Source organism: Lissotriton helveticus, chromosome 4_1 (assembly GCF_964261635.1).
Source record: "Lissotriton helveticus chromosome 4_1, aLisHel1.1, whole genome shotgun sequence".
In the NCBI taxonomy this organism is placed as follows: Eukaryota; Metazoa; Chordata; class Amphibia; order Caudata; family Salamandridae; genus Lissotriton; species Lissotriton helveticus.
Genome location: NC_136063.1, coordinates 618,840,875 through 618,860,661, shown reverse-complemented (window position 1 = coordinate 618,860,661; position 19,787 = coordinate 618,840,875). Strand labels below are relative to the sequence as shown.

The window sequence follows — 19,787 nt, the reverse complement described above, 5'->3', positions numbered from 1 at the left end:
TCTTATTCATGGTTATACAAAAGTATACAGTCACTTCCCTTGACCAAGTAGTCAACATACAACTCGTGTGGTCTTTGCTCTCCACTGACACCAGTCGACTTCCCTGCTTCAAGAGATAGCCAATGCCCTGTCTGGTGGTGCCAGAATCATGTACACCTTTCTGCTCTCGTTGATTTACGGGCAAAGGAAGTCACCTGTCCAAGCCTCTCTTCCATCATTCAACTTCACGACCCTTACATATTGCTGAACACCATCTCCTCTCTGTTAAAAAAATCCCATGTGCACATTCTTACTGACTCGCTGCATCTTAAATCAATTCAGTGGAAATGCCCTCCAAGTGGGACCCTGGTCTTTGCCCACAAACTAAACTTCGCAGCTGTGAACCATGACTCGGACACTTGCTTAACTCTGGGTTGTCCCTTGCCCACTGTTACCCCCATCTCCTACACACACTTCACCTTCACATGTCCAGTGCAATCACACCACCTTATGTATAACATACACTGTGTAATACATATTTCATATTAAGATGTGTACAGTCGTGTGTATTGTCCACACATGCCATTCCCAATGTCATCACCCTCGCCCACTCAGTTTCCTCGCTGTGCACATTTCTGGTTCTAGTGACAATGTTTTTTAGAGATGTCAACGCTTTAGCACATGCAGAATAAATAGAAAACACCAAAATCTTCATTGCTTACAGAACACTATGAATGTCGGAAACGCAGCTGGAAAATGTGTTGAAAGTTGGAACGAGCAGGAGGAAGCATAATGTTGGTTGACTAAAGGTTGCGCAACTCGTGGGTGTTCGCTTTGGTATAAGCATGACTATCCTTTGCACACCCTGGAAACAGCAGAGTCTGGGGTAACCGAAGGGCTTTAGGACCCGGAGGTCGCCCTGCCGTGGTGTTGAAGAGCATAGACAGTGGAGCTCACGCCTCCCACCAAAATCCCGGCCGCTGGAGTGGAGATACGTTCGCAGCTCCTGACAAGGATCTTGGGCTGCAGAGGACACATCAACCACGGGCAACTGGAGCCATTTCAGAACCGGCCTCGGTGGGAGCGTGGGCGGCACAACGCAGGTATTTGGTCTTGTTTCTGTAAACGCGTCATGATCCGATTGAAGGCTGTCTGCAGTGTTTCAGCACCTCAGTGCGCGGACAGCGCTCATTCGCCTTCCATCTCTCTCTTCCCCCAAAGCTGCTGTTTTGCTAAATACATAATCACTCCTCTGCAGGCATCTTTAATGCTAGATACGAAGAAAGGTCTGTCAGAAAATTACAACAATGCGTTGAAAAGCTGGGGATGGGCCCGTCTATCGCCAATCGTCAGAGTTGTGGCAAAAACCTTAAAGTTCCGATTATTCACCGCCCCAAACAAAGAGCGTAAGGCCGGGACCTCACCTCCTCCAGATCCGGCGAAACAATTACATGAATGAAGGGCGCTTTCTGCCTCTGTGCCCCCTCCCCGCCCCTCCCCTGCTACCACACAGAAGCAGATGGAGAGCCTGCCAAACAGCAGCCCTCCTTCTCAGCTCGTTCTCTCTGCCAGCCGGGACCAGTGAGGAGAGCCGGGGTGACAGGTGAGAGCTGCTGCTGGTGGCCAGTGCAGGGGAGGTCTCGTGTCACTGAGGAATGTACAGGGAATGCAAATACCTGCAAATGCCTCCGCTCGCGTGCGTATGCCATTTTGCATTTTTTAATGCATGATTGTGTATTAACTGGGCAGAGGGAGTGATGCTAACGGGCTATTCGTTTGGTGTTTTAAAAGCACACGTAGCAGGAAAAATGCAAAAATGTTAAAGATTGCTTCGCCCACTGTGGTGGTGTGTTTCACACACACACACATAAAAGCATACACGGACGTGTGCACAAAAGCATCACAAGGCTCATCCACACTATGACAAACGTGCATAAAGGTACTACGGATGAGCACTCACTCATTCACTGGCACACAAGCACTGACACATGTTAAGCATACATCCTCACACATACACTCAAGATGGTAGAAACACACACAGATATCACAACTACACTAGGGCAAAAAGACAAACACAGCCATATTATCACACAAACGCATACGAACCAGACAAAAAAAAATTCACACGCGCACAGAAGTGCAGAGAACTGTAGATAAAAAAGCATACACTTGCTTACTCACACAAAAGCAAGAAAGATTGATTTGTTTTGATGTGCCTGATGGGAAATGCTGACTTCCAGGTGGTGCTGTCATGCCAATGCTCTCTCCAGCACCATCCGCGGTGCAGTCACGCGGTTTGACAACCTTTGTAGCGTGCTGTGTTGTGAGGGTGAAAAACTTCACTGAAGAAAAGTAAATGAAGCCATAAAACTGTCTGCGCCCTGAACACAAAGGAGACCAGCATGCAAAATACAGACACAGGGGGCACGGAAGGCGACATGTGGTTAGAATCAATCACAGCGGAGGGCAGGGCCCATCCAATCAGCAAATGAATGCCGCCTCCCCTCTCGCGCACGCTATTCACGGGCCGGGGACCAGCAGCTGCCTGCTGAAAACGTGCCGGGCCGGTAATGAAGCAGATGCTGTGCGCGCACCGAGGGCGCGCATTCATCACACAAGTCATTTACATGCGCCGGGAGAGGGGCCGAGGTGCGTCGTGCACACGCCGGAGGCTAGGGAATTACAAACTCCAAAGTCTGCTCCTCGTCGCCTGCAGCTGTTCCTCAGTGGTCGGGGGTTTGGATGGGATACGCTGCACAAAGCTTCTTGATTGTGAGAGGCTATAAACTCTCCCGGTCACGTTAGGGGGTGGAGGGTTGGAGGTGATAGGCTGTCCCAGCCATGTTTTTGGGTTGGATGTGATGGACTGTCCCACTCATGTTAGGGGTGGAGGGTTGGAGGTGAGAGGCTGTCCCAGGCATGTTTTTGGGTTGGATGTGATGGACTGTCCCACTCATGTTAGGGGTGGAGGGTTGGAGGTGATAGGCTGTCCCAGCCATGTTTTTGGGTTGGATGTGATGGACTGTCCGACTTATGTTAGGGGGTGGAGGGTTGGAGGTGATAGGCTGTCCCAGGCATGTTTTTGGGTTGGATGTGATGGACTGTCCCTCTCATGTTAGGGGGTGGAGGGTTGGAGGTGATAGGCTGTCCCAGGCATGTTTTTGGGTTGGATGTGATGGACTGTCCCACTCATGTTAGGGGGTGGAGGGTTGGAGGTGATAGGCTGTCCCAGGCATGTTTTGGGGTTGGATGTGATGGACTGTCCCACTCATGTTAGGGGGTGGAGGGTTGGAGGTGATAGGCTGTCCCAGGCATGTTTTTGGGTTGGATGTGATGGACTGTCCCACTCGTGTTAGGGGTGGAGGTGATAGGCTGTCACAGGCATGTTTTGGGGTTGGATGTGATGGACTGTCCCACTCATGTTAGGGGGTGGAGGGTTGGAGGTGATAGGCTGTCCCAGGCATGATTTTGGGGTGGAGGGTCGGATTTGATATACTGTCCCGGTCATTTTGGGTTGCCGAGTTGGAGGTGATACACTGTCCCAGTCATGTTTTTGGGTTGGAGGGTTGGAGGTGGTGGATTGTCTCAGTCACATTTGAGGAGTTGAGGGTTAGAGGCCATACACTGTCCCAGTCGTTTTTGCAAGGTTGGAAGTGGATAGTGGTCACAGGTATGGTTGGAGATATTTTGGGGCTATACAGGCTCACTCATGAATATGGATGTTGGTTGGGATGTTGGAGGCGACATGTCATTCCAAAACGTTCGGGTTATTGTTGTCCATCGATTGTCACATGCACGGTTGAGGTGCTTGCAGGTGATACACTGTTCAAGCTCTATTCATGGGGTTGAGATATTATTCTTTCCAGATCATGCCTGGGGTGGTTGAATATGATACACTGTTCCAGTCATGTTTGTGGGGTTGAGATAATATTCTTTCCAATTCATGTATGTGGTAGTTTGACGTGATAGACAGTCCCCGTCATGTTCAAAGAGATATTCAATCCAGTCCTAGGTGAGAGTGCTGGAGGTGATACCCAGTTCCAGTCATGTTCGTGGATGTTGGAGGCGATAGGATGCTGCTGCTACGACTGGCAGCATCCCAGCGTTATCACAGGCATCACTCTCCCGGGAGCCCAGCAGAGCTGATTTAATATTCATGAATAGTCATGCCTTGCCCATTTAGTTACGTATGTCAATCATGGGTAAAGCAGCATCAGCTTATTCCAGGGAATTATAATTATGTTTATGGAGATTATTCTGGTGGATACGGTTTATGCGCCTCTCGGAATATGTATTTCTGGCATCAAGAGAGAGATACGTGTTTCTGGAGCAGTACATTAGTTTTGAACTTGGTTGAGGGCTATCAGCAACCCAGCAAGGGAGGTTCTTGGTGCATGGACACTGGGAGGGATGCGTTTGAAGCCCTACCCTCTCGCCGCCAACAGTTTAGACCATGAACCCCAATTCATTGGATTGGTTTGACCAAAAATGATTTGTTTCATGCTAATTTTTTCTTCCTACATTTTCGAGGCTTATGGTATTTCCTTCAACTTCATGTTGGGGTGTATTATATGAGAAACATTGGTATGTCTCTCAGAGATTTCGTAGGTTGCTGTGTCTAGTGGGGCACTTTGTGACTTATCGCTGAAGACACCCATCGCAGGAAGTCGCAGCACATAATTTCCTTTTGCCCAGGAGTCTCTAAGGTCTGCTAAGCAGCGTTTCCCCATTGAAGTAATCCTAGTACAATTCTTGTCCTTGTTTGCACTGTACAAGGGTCAGTATAGGTGCATAGGTGAGCTAAGATGCAGTCTTATGTTTTTAAAACATGAGACGGACTTTGAGAATAAATCTGCCTGGCCTGCAAAATGACAAATATGATGCAAAATATGAAGAAACAGAGCACAATGAACCACTTTTCTAAATTAATTTAAGACGGGATAACCCTATTCCTCACTTACCCTCTCTGCTAATCGTGTAAAGAAACGTATAGATATACCTTCAGAGCAGAAACGAGGCTGCTGCAGTATTTTCATTGTATCATGTTTGTGCAGCGCACACCTGGGTGCATTCAGTCTGAAGTTGTTGACTGCAGACAGTCAGCATTCATCATGTGGTGTGAAAGTAAGGTCACTGCACACTGAAGATGGGCTTCAGGGGAGAGGGAGCTACCGTTGGTGCAGCAGGTGCAGTGGCACCAGGGTCAAGAGCCCCGAGGGGTCCTTTAAACCACGAAAATGCTGGATTTTACTACCCCCAAATGCAATCAAAGGGGGAATTTTCCTTGATTGCTCCAAGGTCCATTGCCTCCTCGCCGCGGTACTGTTGAGCTTAAAGGGTGTGGTGTTGTGCTCGTGGTACATCATCTGGTTACCATGACTCCAGATGATTTACCACATCCACACTCCAGAATGTTAGGGTGACCACTGTTGGTATGGTACCTGACTGGGAAGGACGGACCTGCCTGCTCTCTAATAAATATCCTAACTAACTACGAACGCCTGACACCTCGTTCTTTACAATTTGGCGACGGAGGATGGGATCTACATTTAACCAGCAGGCAGGAAGATTGTGAACCCACGCAAAGAAAATGTTTTTTTTCTTAAAAAAAACTTATCGTCTTTTATTCCTTCCCTGTGTTTAAACGCTGTGCTGTTTTGAAGTCGTGAGCCCAGGAGGTCGCACACAAACATTTCGTACCGTGAGTACAATTCTCATGAAAGTTTGACTGAGTTCGTATGTGGAAGCCTCCCTACGAATTTGACTTTGTCCAAACCGTTACGTGAGCACTTATTTAAGAAAGCGTGCTTATTATCATTTTGACAAAATTCACAGTCATTTTGAGCTGAAATGATGAATGCTTCGTCGTTTGATTGGAAACAACGGCACCCTGTCGGCTGTTAAATGTAACGGTACCTGCGCGTCCTTTGAATTGTTGGATGTTCTGGAGCGTGAGGCATTTTCAGCTGTGGAACTCTTCGTCCTTCGTCTGTGTGGGTTGTGACGTCTCTGTGAGTGTTACGGTGTCTCCTCCAGAACCTTGACGCTGTAACTCACGCCACGCTTGATGTCCTCATGAGACAAAGGTCACGCAACGTGCCTCCATTTTGTTCCGTGACAGAAATATTTAGATTCGTGGCTTCACCGCATTTGCCTCCGACTTCAGCTGGAACTACCGACTACATCGAAACTATTCGTTTTTTTTTTTTAAACAGTTAGATACTTTTCCATTCCTTCTCATTGACTACAATTACATTTTTAGAAGCATCTTTCGGCGGTGATGTGCACACCTTTACTGCATGCTCCTTGAAGATTTCGGTGACATGCACACCTTACTGCATGCCCCTTGAAGGTTTCGGTGACATGCACACCTTAAGTATCCATTGCTTATTTTAAATTGTATGTATTTTGTATTTATGTTGCATTATTAAAACATTTTTTTAGGTTACTTTGTTTTATTAATTCACTAAATGGCATCGCAAGGTGGGTTAAACACACCTGTCCCATTTTTACCTCGTCCAGGTGAACCTTCAATTAAATGGTCAGATTGGAAAGTATATTTTTTAAATTATATAGGCGCCCTAGAAGAAGAACAGGATGATGTTTTTTTCGCAAAAAAGGAAAAAGAAAATGCTTTTACATAGTCTGGGGCCAGAGGGCAATAGGATTTTTAACCAAATGGAAAAAAAGGTTAGAGCTGACGACAATACTGTATTTCTAGACGCTCTGGAGGATTTAGACACACATTATCATCCTCCAGTTTGTGTTGGGATAAGCAGGTATGAGTTTTTCAAGTGGAAACAAGGGAGGTCGGAATCTGTTGAGGATTATGTTTCTTGTCTAAAGAAGTTGGCTATTAATTGCGAATTCAGTACCCTCCATGATAGTTTTGTTAGAGACCAATTAGTCATGCATTGCAACAATACATCTAGCCAGGAGAAGCTCTGAACTTGTGGAGATTCTCCACTTAATGAAATTTTTGCAATAGTCAGGAAAGCGGAAATGTCCAAGAGGTGTGCCAAAGTTGCCCTCAAGGACTGTGATAGAGATGATAGTGTAACTGTGGGTAAAGTAACTAGTAACTATCAAAAAAGGAACAGTTATAAACCTTCCTCATTTAAAAAGAATGCTAATCCTGGTTCATCTTATAAAAAAGAAAGCATTCCCAATTGTTTCAGATGTGGATTTAACGGGCATTATGCGAATGATCCGAAATGCCCAGCCCTGAAATCAAAATGTCGCCTGACACCTCGTCCTTTACAAAGGGTGATAGCAAATGCCACGGGTCAACGGTGGGCACATCGAGTGTGGCTTTTCCTTCCACCAGGGGAGCTCCGACACGTGCATGCCCTTTCAGGGGAGCCAACGCATTCAGTAGATGTGATTCGCAGAGATGGGGTCTGGACCAGGATATGTTGAGAGACGACCATGTATTATCTCAGTGGGGCTTGTTGTCTCTACAGTTAAGAATCATGACGGGGTCAAGGTAAGGTTCAAATCGAGGGCTGAACCCACATAATAATGGGTTCATCAAAGCCCTCGTGAAAGATGTAATTTAAAAATCTGTGCCTTGCAGGAAATTGCACACTAGGTCATTTCTGCTTGAGCTGCTTGGTAGACAGGTGTGCAAGAATTATTCTGGGCCGTGTTCAAGGTTAGTAGTCTGTTTCTAATATACATTACAATTCAGACAGACCACAGTTTACGATCATCTAATGCAGCCTGCTTTTTGTTGCTTCTCATCTGTCAGCCCTCCTTCAGATCAACAAAAATGGTTGAAGTTTGCGGTTGTTACAGGTCATCTATGAAGCAATATTCAAAATACGCAACTGTGATAAATGTCCAGCAGGTGGGTGTTGGTAGGATGATGCCACCGTGACACTGTAATTTCCAGATGGTAGTCCCTGCTTGAGAGGGGACATACTTCTTATCTTGGACTGGCCTCATCAGCTGGAGCAATCACCCAGCACAACACTTTTGTTCAATTTCACAGATAGAAATTAAGGAACCAGCATTTTCAGATACCCGAATATCTAAAGGAAGGTTATTTAGTGAAAGAAAAACACTTTTAAAAAGTGTATAGCAGGAATATTTTTTTACAACCATGTTCAAATTTCTGGTTGGAGGCAGGCTAGTTTAAAGTTCCCTCAGAAAATGACCTTTTTCTTGCATCTCATCACACTCAACCGTTTATGAAGTGGGCTGCAGTGGTAGACATAAGCTTCCAAGAAGTATTCCCTTCCAACTGAAGCTGATACAGCAAAAATAGTGCTTCTAATGCAGAAAACGAGAGGCACACAGACTCCATTTCACCTCAGGCTCATTCAGTAAGACAATCTGCAATAGACAAACATTGTGACGTGGCATCAGGGATGGAATGCAGGTCACATCACTGCAACCCTCATCAATGATGAAGTAGTCAGGCGCTCTACATTGTGGCTGATTTTCTTAAGGTTGGAAGCAGAATGGAAGCAGTAAAAGGTGTGTTCAAGGAAGAGGGCTGCCTACAGCCCCTAAGATGCTAAAGAGCATCCACCAACTCCTCAACACATTGTTAAAACTTTTAGACAGCATCCGGAAAGGTGCAGGTTCTATCTGGCAGTCAGTCTTTTGTCAGTTGCGACTTCGCTCAGTTGCAGATTGTCCGAGGCTTTCACAAAGTTTATGCTAAGCCTAACAAACTGCAATCGATGGAGGTCTTGTGCTCATGTTACCACTGGGACCAAGCTGCACCCAACTGAAGAGGCCCAGCCGGGCTGAAACCTGTCTTTGGTTGCTTGTGTTCTGGTTCAGAGAGAACCTGGCCTGGCAGTTTGGGCTGGAATGTTCCCACTGGAGCAGAACCAAGGCTGATCTACATATGGCTGGGTATAATCTGAGGGGCATTGTGGGCAAATAAATAAAGGGTTGTAATGGTACCTCGAGCGATTGCCAATGGTAAACTATTTGCAAGCATTGCTTCCATCACCGTTTGTGTTTTTGACATTACATAATGCAGCCTTTCAGAGTACCAGCATAGGAGATGACAGCAGCAATGACATCTGTGTAGATATGGCTTCGTGCTGTATTTTGTCCTTTGTGCAATGCACTGCAGCAAATTTGGTTGCTACTCTGTGTTGCATAAAAAAGTAGTAAACTTGCCCAACATATTCCAATAATTTTCCCACTCCCCATATTTGTTTACATTTTCTGTCATTGTTCTGCATTAACAATAAGAGATTTTGTAGAGAGATAAAATTTAGCAGCACAAAAGTTGTGGACGGAAATACTTAAATTAAAATGAACCACTGCTAAATGATTACTCTGTCTGCATTCCATTCCAATGTTTTTATTGTATATGCCACCCACTATAATAGAGCAACCACTTTAAGCCAATGGGGCAGTAGCAAAACTGAAAGGAAATGTGGAAGAAACAGAAACCGCGTTTAATGTTTGCACAAAGTTGAACACCCATTACAGAGTCTTCGTTATCAGAGGGCAGTTCTTCTGTGAATTGTGAGGTGGGAATGCACAGCCCCTACCAAACTGAACTGCCTTTTACACATTGGGCTCGAGACTGATATTCAGGACTCAGCTGTCCTAGAGAGAATTGACCTATAGTTATTATAGGGCAATTCGAAGACAACGGGGCTGATACACAGAACTAACTTAAGACAAAAAATTCCAAACTTACTACCATTTTGGTATTCACAGAAGGCACTTACTCATTTTAGTATTCAAAGAAGGCACTTACCCATTTTGGTATTCACAGAAGGCACTTACTCATCAATGAGTAAGTGTCTTCTGTGAATACCAAAATGAGTAACTTACTTATTTTGATTAACTTACTCATTTTGAGTAACTTACTCGTTTTGGTATTCACAGAAGGCACTTATGAGTAAGTGCCTTCTGTGAATACCAAAATGAGTAACTTACAATCTGTGATGTCCTACCGGGAATGTAATCCAATTACCGGTTTCCAACCTTATCTTTCTAGTGTTACTCGTAATTCTCACCGGTTTGTTTTAACACGCTTAAGGTTGGGAATCGTACACCATCTTGTTGCATTCCCTGTAATGAAAGCCAGATCCGATACCGTATGCCCTTGTGATAACATCTCACGTCAGAGTTGCTGCCACTTTTTATTGTTTTGTAAATTTTACCATTCTTTTAGGATATTATATCTAAAACCCATCCTTTTAAAAAATAATGTTTGTTCTACAAAGAATGCTTTACAGCTACTATCCTCTTTAAAGGATCTGGATATTTGTTTTTTTGTTGCGTCATATATACTAAAATGTACAGCTGCCAGGAAAGCCATAGTCATTTGATGCATTTGACCGTGTTTTAACTCTATGTCTTCCTGTCTGTATATTTGTATGTATTATAAGTGAATTTAGTTTTTATCAGGCAATAGACTGTGTATCGTCCAAAACCAAATTGTACTGGTCAAATTATGTTTTTGGACAGTAACATATTATGTCTATGATGGTTTTTAGATAGTTTAGATTTGGTGACCTTGAGGAAATTTTAGAAATCAATGTTAATATGTAAATCTGTCTTGCTTGTATGGTTTGTTTTACAAATCGAATAAAAGCTTTTGAACCTGAGTAACTTACTCATTTTGGTATTTACAGAAGGCACTTACTGATGAGTGAGTGCCTTCTGTGAATACCAAAATGAGTAAGTGCCTTCTGTGAATACCAAAATGTATAAGTGCCTTCTGTGAATACCAAAATAGTAGTAAGTTCAGGATTTTGTCTTAAGTTAGTTCTGTGAATCGGGCCCTTTGGATTTTTGGATGGGTTCTATTAGCTATTAAGGAAGTGTTCTTTGAAGCAAGAATTTGATCATGTGTTATATCTTCCTGATCGCAATTACTCTAAAAAGGATGTTCTTGGACATTTTCCACATGGGATCCAGACCACATGAAGTTTGCGAACAAGGGTCGCAAGTTGAATTTTAATTTTAAACCAGATTATATTTTTTGTGTCCCGAGGAAGGTGGGGTTAACCATCTCAACCACTGAAATGTGGTGACGGTCCATCGGAATCTACCACAGCCATCACATTATACAAGTTGAAAAGCAGGCATTTACTCATAGTTGTATGACGGTGATGGGGAGGTCAGAAGTTTAAAAACCATGGGCCATATGCATCAACACATTTTCCCATAGACACGGAATGGGCAAAACCCTGTGATGCATTTGGCCCCATATGTCATAGGTCCTTTTTGAATATTTCCAAACTCTTCCTCAGTCTGTAAAAAAAGAGAGATTTGTGTTGCTCAATGATTTTTATGTGTATAATTTGTGTGTGCATACATTTTGAACCCTTTTAAGTATTATTTTATATGAAATACATTATTTAATATTGTTATAAACACAAATAAATGTTTTTATGAAGGTTTTGCACTATGATGTACAGTTCTTAGAATTCCTAAAATGCACCCCCACATTTATAATCTCGGACAAATTAGAGTGTAGCCTTGGGGAGCCTTCTTTTGTTGCTTTAGCTTGTCTGTGCCATTTTAGACAAGCAGCAAAGATATGTGGTTGTATGCCATTATACTGAAGTCGATTATTACATATGGTAATATTGTATCCAGTGCATCAGCCACTGCTACATCTTCATGGCATTTATATATGTGTTATTGTTACAGCCACCACTACTTACCTATGATTACCTCGTGATGTAGTGGTTAGGTCAATATAGTGGATGTAATATTATTTTCATGTAATGTAACTTATGTGATGTAGTGAGGTAGTAGCTCAAATGCAAATGAATCTAGAAACACTGTAATACCCATGTTGTTATAACATGCAGCTATTCTAGATGTAGTTTCAAACAGGAGGCAATGGGTAATTTTTGATCAAATTAGAAATATGGAGATTTAAGCCCTCATTATGAGTTGCCGATTAATTGCAATATGTGTGATAACTCCTGTCTATTGGAATTATGACCTTTGTGATGAATATCAGCAGGTCAAGCCTGCCTATATTTATCTAGTAAAAAATGGCTGGTAAAGTTTGGCGCATGTGGATTTTTGTGCAGTAAGCACCAAAATCTACGTTAATCCCTGTTTACATGGAAACACTCGTACTGGGATATGTTTCTCACACCCCTAAATTATGTTCCCTGCTATATTTTTATATATCAGGTGCAATAAATACCACACCTAATACTCGCCAACCTGTAATAAGAACCACAATCGACTCTTTGAACCAGTGGAAATCCCAGTTTGCTAAATGCATCCATAGTTTCGAAAGCAAAATCTCCTGTAATGACGGATAAATCGCCAAATCGCCTTTGCTGTTGATGATGACCCACATTCTGCCTTAACTTCCTGCATATCTGAGTTCTAACAATTGATAATAGTGAAAACATAAATCACTACTGAACCAAGTAATACATCATGCTAAACCTGGAGTGGGGAATACAACTTTGATGTGCATTTGCTGCCTGTCCGTGTTAAAGAAGATGAAAAAAGCATCAAGGAGCTGGAAACTCCCATATTAACTTTCAGACATGAAGTTTTGGATGCAAAGTCAATGATACATTGAAATGAAGGTCGAGAAGATAGTAGATGTTATGCAACAATTAGTGTAAATATGATGCTGGCCCAGTACATTTACAATGACTTCAATGAAGCCGCCAACACGGCATCTCTGCTGAAGGCACAGAGATCTCAACCAACTTCTCCTTATCTACATCATCATTCAATATTGTGTTGTGTCTGGCCCAGAGGGGTTATCCTGACTTGGTTTGTTTTGAAATGTCTTGACTATTGTAATGAATATATCAGTGATTCTGTAAGAGTTGGAAAATGCAGCAGCCTAGTCGAACCAGAGGCTGTCAGTTAGGGATCGGATAGGAAAAAAGAAAGCACAGCTCCTTGACGAAAGTGTGACTACAGGATAGGCCCCCACAACAGGCCACGATGCAGGTAGCTACAAAAATATAGATGTCTTGCTTAGATGTCTATGGCTGACAGAGGTAGGCTCTGTATTTTATTGAGCTCTAATGTGTCCAGTGTAATAAGTTAACGAATATATGACGTTACAACGAATTCCGTTGCAACGCATGCCTTTACCACGCATGCGTTACAACGGAATTCGTTTTCTACGCATAACCTTTACCACTAATATTCCTTTACCACGCATAGATTAACAACGTTTTTCGTTGTTAATTTATGCATGGTGAGGGCATATTCTTGTTAAAGGTTACACCTGTCCTCTTTCACGTCCCCAGCCTCTACTCCTTTTCATTACCCCTGCCATTAACCCTTATTTAAAAAAAAAATCATTTTCCCTTACCTTTTCAACTCGTCTCCTGTCCATCTTCTTTGTTACGTCTTTCTTCTTGGTTACGTCGGCCGTACGTCCTAAAGAGGAAGTGGAAGTTTAATTCCGTTTCCTCTTTTACGACGCTGATCGCTTGATGTTCGTCACTTCAGGTATTTATTTATTTTTGGGGGGGAAACCCCCCACAACCCCCCTTTTTTTATCCCTCGATTTTTTCGTTTTTGGGGGGAGACCCCCCAAAACCCCCCCTTTTTTTTCATTTACCACACATACCTTTACTACGTATTTCGTAGTAAAGATATGCGTGGTAAATCCTCTCGTTGTTACCACGCATGCATTGTAATGCATGCGTGGTAAAGGTTTTTGTGGAAACGGCTTTGTTGTAGAGGCCGTTTCCCTAAGTTAACTAACACGACCATCGCTCATTGAAAGGGATATATGAGAAGCGCATAGCCCTGACACATGCCCCAGCCCGAATTGGCTATTAAATAGGGCAGAAACATGTTGGTGAAAAAATCGGGATGGCAAGGATCATAATAATCCAAAGCTATACTCATAAATTACCTCTCGGTAATCACGTTTTTTTTTTAATTCTTACCCTAGGTACCACGTAAATAAAAGGATAAATGGTTATATACCTTTAGGTACTTTTCGTTTAGTGACTGGACTATTGTTATTCAGAGTAAAAGAATATCTAAGAACTCCCTCGGGACAGTCCAACCCGAGGTCGAGTCCGCCCTGGTGGTATGATCCTACCAGGATGGGAAGAGGTGGCCTATGATGAAGCATGTCACATTACGTGAGTGAGCCCACCTCGTCTAGTTCTTGGATTGATCATTCGCAATAGGAGCCCAGAAATATCTATACAGATTTGTGAAAAATAAAAACTGAACCCTTCTCTATTAGACCAGGGATTTTTCTATCCTTCGGGTCTCCGAGACCCAGTCACTACACCTTATTTTTGTGATACAGCCTAGTTAGTCACATTCTTTTAATATTTTAAAATGCGACCAGTGTTTTACTCCATTAAACTGGCTCTTCCATGCAACAGACTATGTAAAATTAATTGGTGCCCATATATAAAGGCTTGCAAGCTTAGCCCCAACATATTGAAACAACTTGATTAGCCATTACATTCTTAAGTTCCTGTGGCCATCTATGTCTGGTAAGACTAATATTTTGCTGATTCTCTCTTGATAGTCATTCTTTTACAGTGTAAGAAAGAATTTATATGAGAGAAACAGTTAATTCGCATTTGAGCCTGTCAGTCATAGCTTAGTGAAAACCTGGGTATTTAAACACGCTGTGCTTTTTAAAAATCTATTACATGATACACACTGGGGGATGATCCAGTCTGAGAAGCACTAGGATGTTTAAGCAATTCGGCCCCTACAAACACCCAAGCAAAGCTACAAAGTGAATTCTACCCCATCTGTCCCAATCTATTCAGTTTTTTATGCATATAGCTGTACATGTCAACTTGACAGTGCTGAGAGTGTGTGTGAGGCTCCCAATTGGGATGGTGCTTTCATCATTCTATCCTGACTTTGGTGCTGCCTTACACTAGAGTTACTCCTGCCTGTCGCCACAATGGCACACATGCACGCGCACATACACACAGAAGTGTGGCTCAATGGTTAGAGCGGCAGACCCTGATGCAGAGGTCTGGCCCGGACCAGGGTTCAATTACCGCCTCGGCGGATCTTGGGCTCAATTTCCCCGGACCTGATAATTCTTGCCTCGGTGCCTATTCTAATCATGGGACCCACTCTGCAACTCTGGGCAATAGCTTACTTAATCTCCACAACGGCCCAACAGTGCTAGGATGCCTGGCTTCACCTTGGGGGTGCCTAGGAGTGGGCACTTCACAGGGAAAGGCCAGGAAGGGTTCCACAGCAGTATGTGTACAGTGCCTTGAGACCCCTTCGGGGGTGATACGTGCGCTATACAAGCACTACATTTTACATTTACACACACAGAACATGCGTGGAAAACAGGCTGCCTCAGGAAAGGTCACAAGGAAGAAAAAACTTGAAGAGAAAAACCTCCAGAGGCTGATGAACGACGAAGAAGTTCAGAGAATAGTTCAAGACTTAATGACAAGAGTCTGGAATTAGGAAACTAACAAGAGAGACATGCAGAAGATTTTTCAATACAATGAAAATCCTTAGGAAAGAGAATGTGACAGAAATCTAGCTAAAGGGATGAAGAACGCAATGATAAATATTATTGGCTGCTTCACGGTAAACCTTTCTCTCGGGTCATGAGCCTTTCATATTAGAGACAGGAAGTGACATCAGGGGAAGTACGCGGCCCTCTTGGTTTGGACAGCAGCTATAGGAGCCAATCCACTGCACTCATTATCTTGGATTGGAAAAAGTGAGGAACAGAGATGGAGACAAGGCAGAAGATAACCTTCCTGAAATAAATGAGCGTTCTCAAACACCTAATACATTGGTTGTAGAGGTTTAGGCTTTCAGAGGAAAAGTTGGGCATTCTCAGTATCCTCGAGGCACAATAGTGTGGCTGATTTAGTCCCTCTATCTGGTCCATAAAGGTCTTTTCTTCTGTGGAATCAAAAGCATCTGCTGCCATGGTACTTGCTTGAAGGATAAAGTTCTTCTCTTAAAGGGTCTGTTTACATTTAGGTTGACAACTATAAGGCAACGTCCACATGTTTCCTAGTAAAACTCTTACTCATGGGAGCATGAGGTTACTGAAGGTGCACTAACAAGGTTTCCTTCTGCACTATGCCTGCAGAAAGAGAATTATGTCTGATTCCCCTTATTGTGTGTCGTGTAGAACACAAAAGATATATATTATCCAATCACAATCTCAGACTCCTGATTTTTCCAACTCTTTTGCATCGCGGGTTTCTTTCAATTATCTCTCACTTATCAACGACCTTCCTATGTCAGAAATTCCCACTCGGTGTCCATCCGAAGGTTTCATCTCAGTGCACTGAAAAAGTGAAAACAAGTCAGACAATTTTAAGCGCTTCTACAAAAAAAATTCCTGCACCATCATGGTGCTACCTTGACATCCCACACTCAGGTAAAACATTCGTCAAAACTCCGTATTCTGCCTCTTAGTGATAATTTTGGAGCATGTGGGCAGACAAGAAATAGGAAAAACAAATACCAGTCCGACAAATCAATTACATGTCAGAGGCAGGAACCACAGTCTAATAAGTGATGGAAATGGGACTTTATTGACCTAGAAGGGGTTAATCCCTCCATTTTCTATATTACCTCATTTCATTGGGAGGGAGTGGGCTCCTGGATGTCTGCCTTCCATTTTTTGTCTGCCCCATTTACAGCTTCTCAAGGTGTCTTTAGGATGCAGTTGCTGCCAAAATCTGTGCTGCATTCCGTAAATTACAAGTACTCAAATATTGGCACCTTTTACTGTTAAAAAAGATCAGAGTACAGTGTCGCAGGCACCCACAGATACAGTGTAGCAGATTTTTGCAATACAGGCAAATGGGGCCTCATAAGGCCGCACGTCACTTTTACGCAGCAGGTGCGTCACTTTTTGTGACGCACCAGCAGCGTAAAAAATGTGCCTTGTTGCACTATATTTACAAAGTCACGCATCTAGGTAGATGCGTCACTTTGTAAACCTCTGCGCTACATTATACCTGCGCCTGGTATAATGTATGCAGGGGGGGCGTTCTGACGCAAGAAAGGGTCATAGAAGTGACGCAGTGAAATCTATAAGATTTCACAGCGCCACTTCTAGGAAGCAAATGCGTCAATTTCTTATGCCTGCCTCACAGCAGGCGTAAGACTGACGCAGGCCCTTTCACATGGGGCTTGCCCCATGTGAAAGGACACATTGCTGGAGTTGCGTCACTTTTGTGATTCACTCCAGCAATGCGTCACTTTTGCGCCATACAGATACGTCAGAAATACTGACGTATCTGTATCTCCTTGCGCACTGATGCGTCATACTGTAAATATGACGCATCATTGGTGTCGCAAGGAGGGCGCAATGAAAAGTGACGCATCGCTGTTTTCACGTAGCGATGCGTCACTTTTCATAAATGAGTCCCATGGTTTCTATGCTCTTTTTAGCAACTCATGTGGCAGCAAGTTTTTTTAAATCCTACTCACCACAATTTCACTTGCCTTCTAAAAAGGGAATGAAATAGGAATTGCTTGAAAACCAAACACAGTAACAGTGTCATTCCATGTGTAGGTTTTAAAGGTATTCTTAAAAATAATTAAAGTTTTCTTTATGTCTACATCTTCCCATTAAATCCAGCATTTGTGTCTGGGCCTGACTGAAATGTTACTATTCAGACCGACCTTGCATTTAAAGTCCTCCAAGGTTGATGTACATGTGCTTTGTCAGGATAGTGACACGGGGTCCACCAAGGAGTAAGTTTGGGGCAGTGGACTGTGCTAAAAGGATCCACACCCATCAGTTACAGTAATGCTTGAGCCGGCTCATAGGAGGAGGGAGGGGAGTTTGCTCTGACTCAGCGCTGACACATAGGTGTGAACAGCTCTGGGTTCCAGAACAGTAAAGGCAGTGTAGTAGCGTTTTCTAGGTGTACGTTTTTGTTAATAAATAATGATGGTGAATAATAATTCTTATGTCAGATCTAATACACAAATGCCAAATTAATTTGATTAGATTTGAAATGAGTTTATTGTGATGTTTAGAAACATGCTTATTAGCATATTGTAGTTAGGATATATTGATATGAAGAATCCATTTTGGTTAATATGGATGCCGTTCGTTGTTTGCCTCTGTATTCATGCCTCTCATTCTGGTCCCCTACACATCTTCTTTCGTAACAAACTCTGAAGAATCGAAAATCTACTGCTGTAATGGACTTTTACGGGTGACTTCTGAATTACATTTCTAGTGTTCCTAACTGTTGCAAGTTTCCTAGGCTCCTCTGCTGTAGTTCCGTTGCCCGGCCTGCTTCTATTACTTTGTAGACAGCATTATTGTTGAAATGTTTCATTGTAGTTTGAAGATCTCCAGACAGAGGTGGCACAGAAGATGCTAATGCTTTCTTAGACATGGGATAGTGTGTATGTAATTAACTTGGACATATTTAATTCTGATTTGCCAGAAGAGTTGACACTTTCAATCGTGCCAAGATGATTATGGTATTTTCTCTAATCTTGCATGCAAGAATTGATAATAAAAACATCTTGATTTGGGGGCGAGTGAGACAATAATTTCCATTTCTACTGGAGATGCTGTCTGATTTTATTAGGATTTTGCTGCTCATTTGGGACTCAGATTGATTTTTAATTTTGACTATTCTGTATTATTCTGCATCTTAGAGCCTTTATGGCTTTGACTCTGTATGTGTAATTTTTTAGATTTTGTAATAGAGCCTTTTAACTTTATTCATGATCTAGAACTCAATTATTGAGTGGTCCCTATTACTGATGAATGACACCCTGCCAAACTGATATTGAGGAGGATGACCTTTCTTGCAAGATCAACCTATGGGAGAACAAACTAAGGGCAATTTTGGATATTGGGGTGTCCTGAATTTTGAGGTACAGTTTTTGCTCCCACAGCATTAGCACAGGCACTTCCAAGGTTACAAGCAGCCATGTTTTCCAGAATGTGATGCATGATATCATGGAGAATTAAAGTAATCATTAAAGTGAAAATGGAATGGTTATCCATGTCAGTAAAATACCTCAGTCATACTCTAGAAGCTAGCAACCACACTCATCACGGTCAAGATGCGGTCACATACTTCATGCCACCCCCCTGCCAGCTAAGTGTTTTACTAAATGGAATGATTTGCATAATCAGAGATGATTCCAAGACAGAAAACCTTGTTCCCTAACTGGTCGCCAGATTAATGTAAGCATGTCACATGATGCTAGGAATTTCACAAATTATATCTAAAGCTCATTAAGACTGAATGCAAAAAAATGTCACTATGAATTAAAAAGTAACTGGATTTGTAATATGAATATTTAATTTAATTGATTCCTTAGATAAATGATTATTCATTCCTGAAAAAAGAATCAAATTATTCCAAAATGGATTGCGGTTTATTTGGAGAAGTAAAACATCAGCCTATCTAATCATTCCCATTGATGTCATTATCTGAATCATTCTTTTGTTTCCGTTACTAGAAAGTGTTTGTGAATGCAGCAATCTAGCACACTGACAGAAAATGTATTTGTGCCCAAAACAATGATACCTCTACACTTTTGTACCTCAATAGACCCCACATGTGTGCCCAAGACCAACTCAGGGGTACAAGAATATTTTTACATCCATAATAGTAGGAGCTGTATCTTTGTGCAGTGGGTATATGTCCAAAATCTTGGTGTACTAACTCTACTGAGGCACAAAATGTTCTGCAAGTAGTGTTACACAAATATTCTAAAATGTACAAGGGTCTGCTTAAAGAATATTTTTCAACAATTGAAGCTTTTTCTACATTTTTAAACAGTTTTGTGGTACATTGTGGTCAGGATAAAATGTCATATAACATAGCCCACAAGCACTGTACAAAACACCTTTTGAATTGTGA

General features: G+C 42.6%; 1 protein-coding gene across 1 annotated transcript in view; it reads left to right on the top strand.

Moving 5' to 3' along the window:
• Window positions 1-966: 966 nt before the first annotated feature.
• The window catches only part of CLVS1 (clavesin 1), a 534,684-nt gene continuing 515,863 nt past the window's right edge, over window positions 967-19,787 (top strand). Inside the window, exon 1 of the mRNA XM_078685644.1 lies at window positions 967-1,082. The gene's annotated coding sequence lies outside the window, so the exon portion shown is untranslated. The remainder of the gene's footprint in view (window positions 1,083-19,787) is intronic.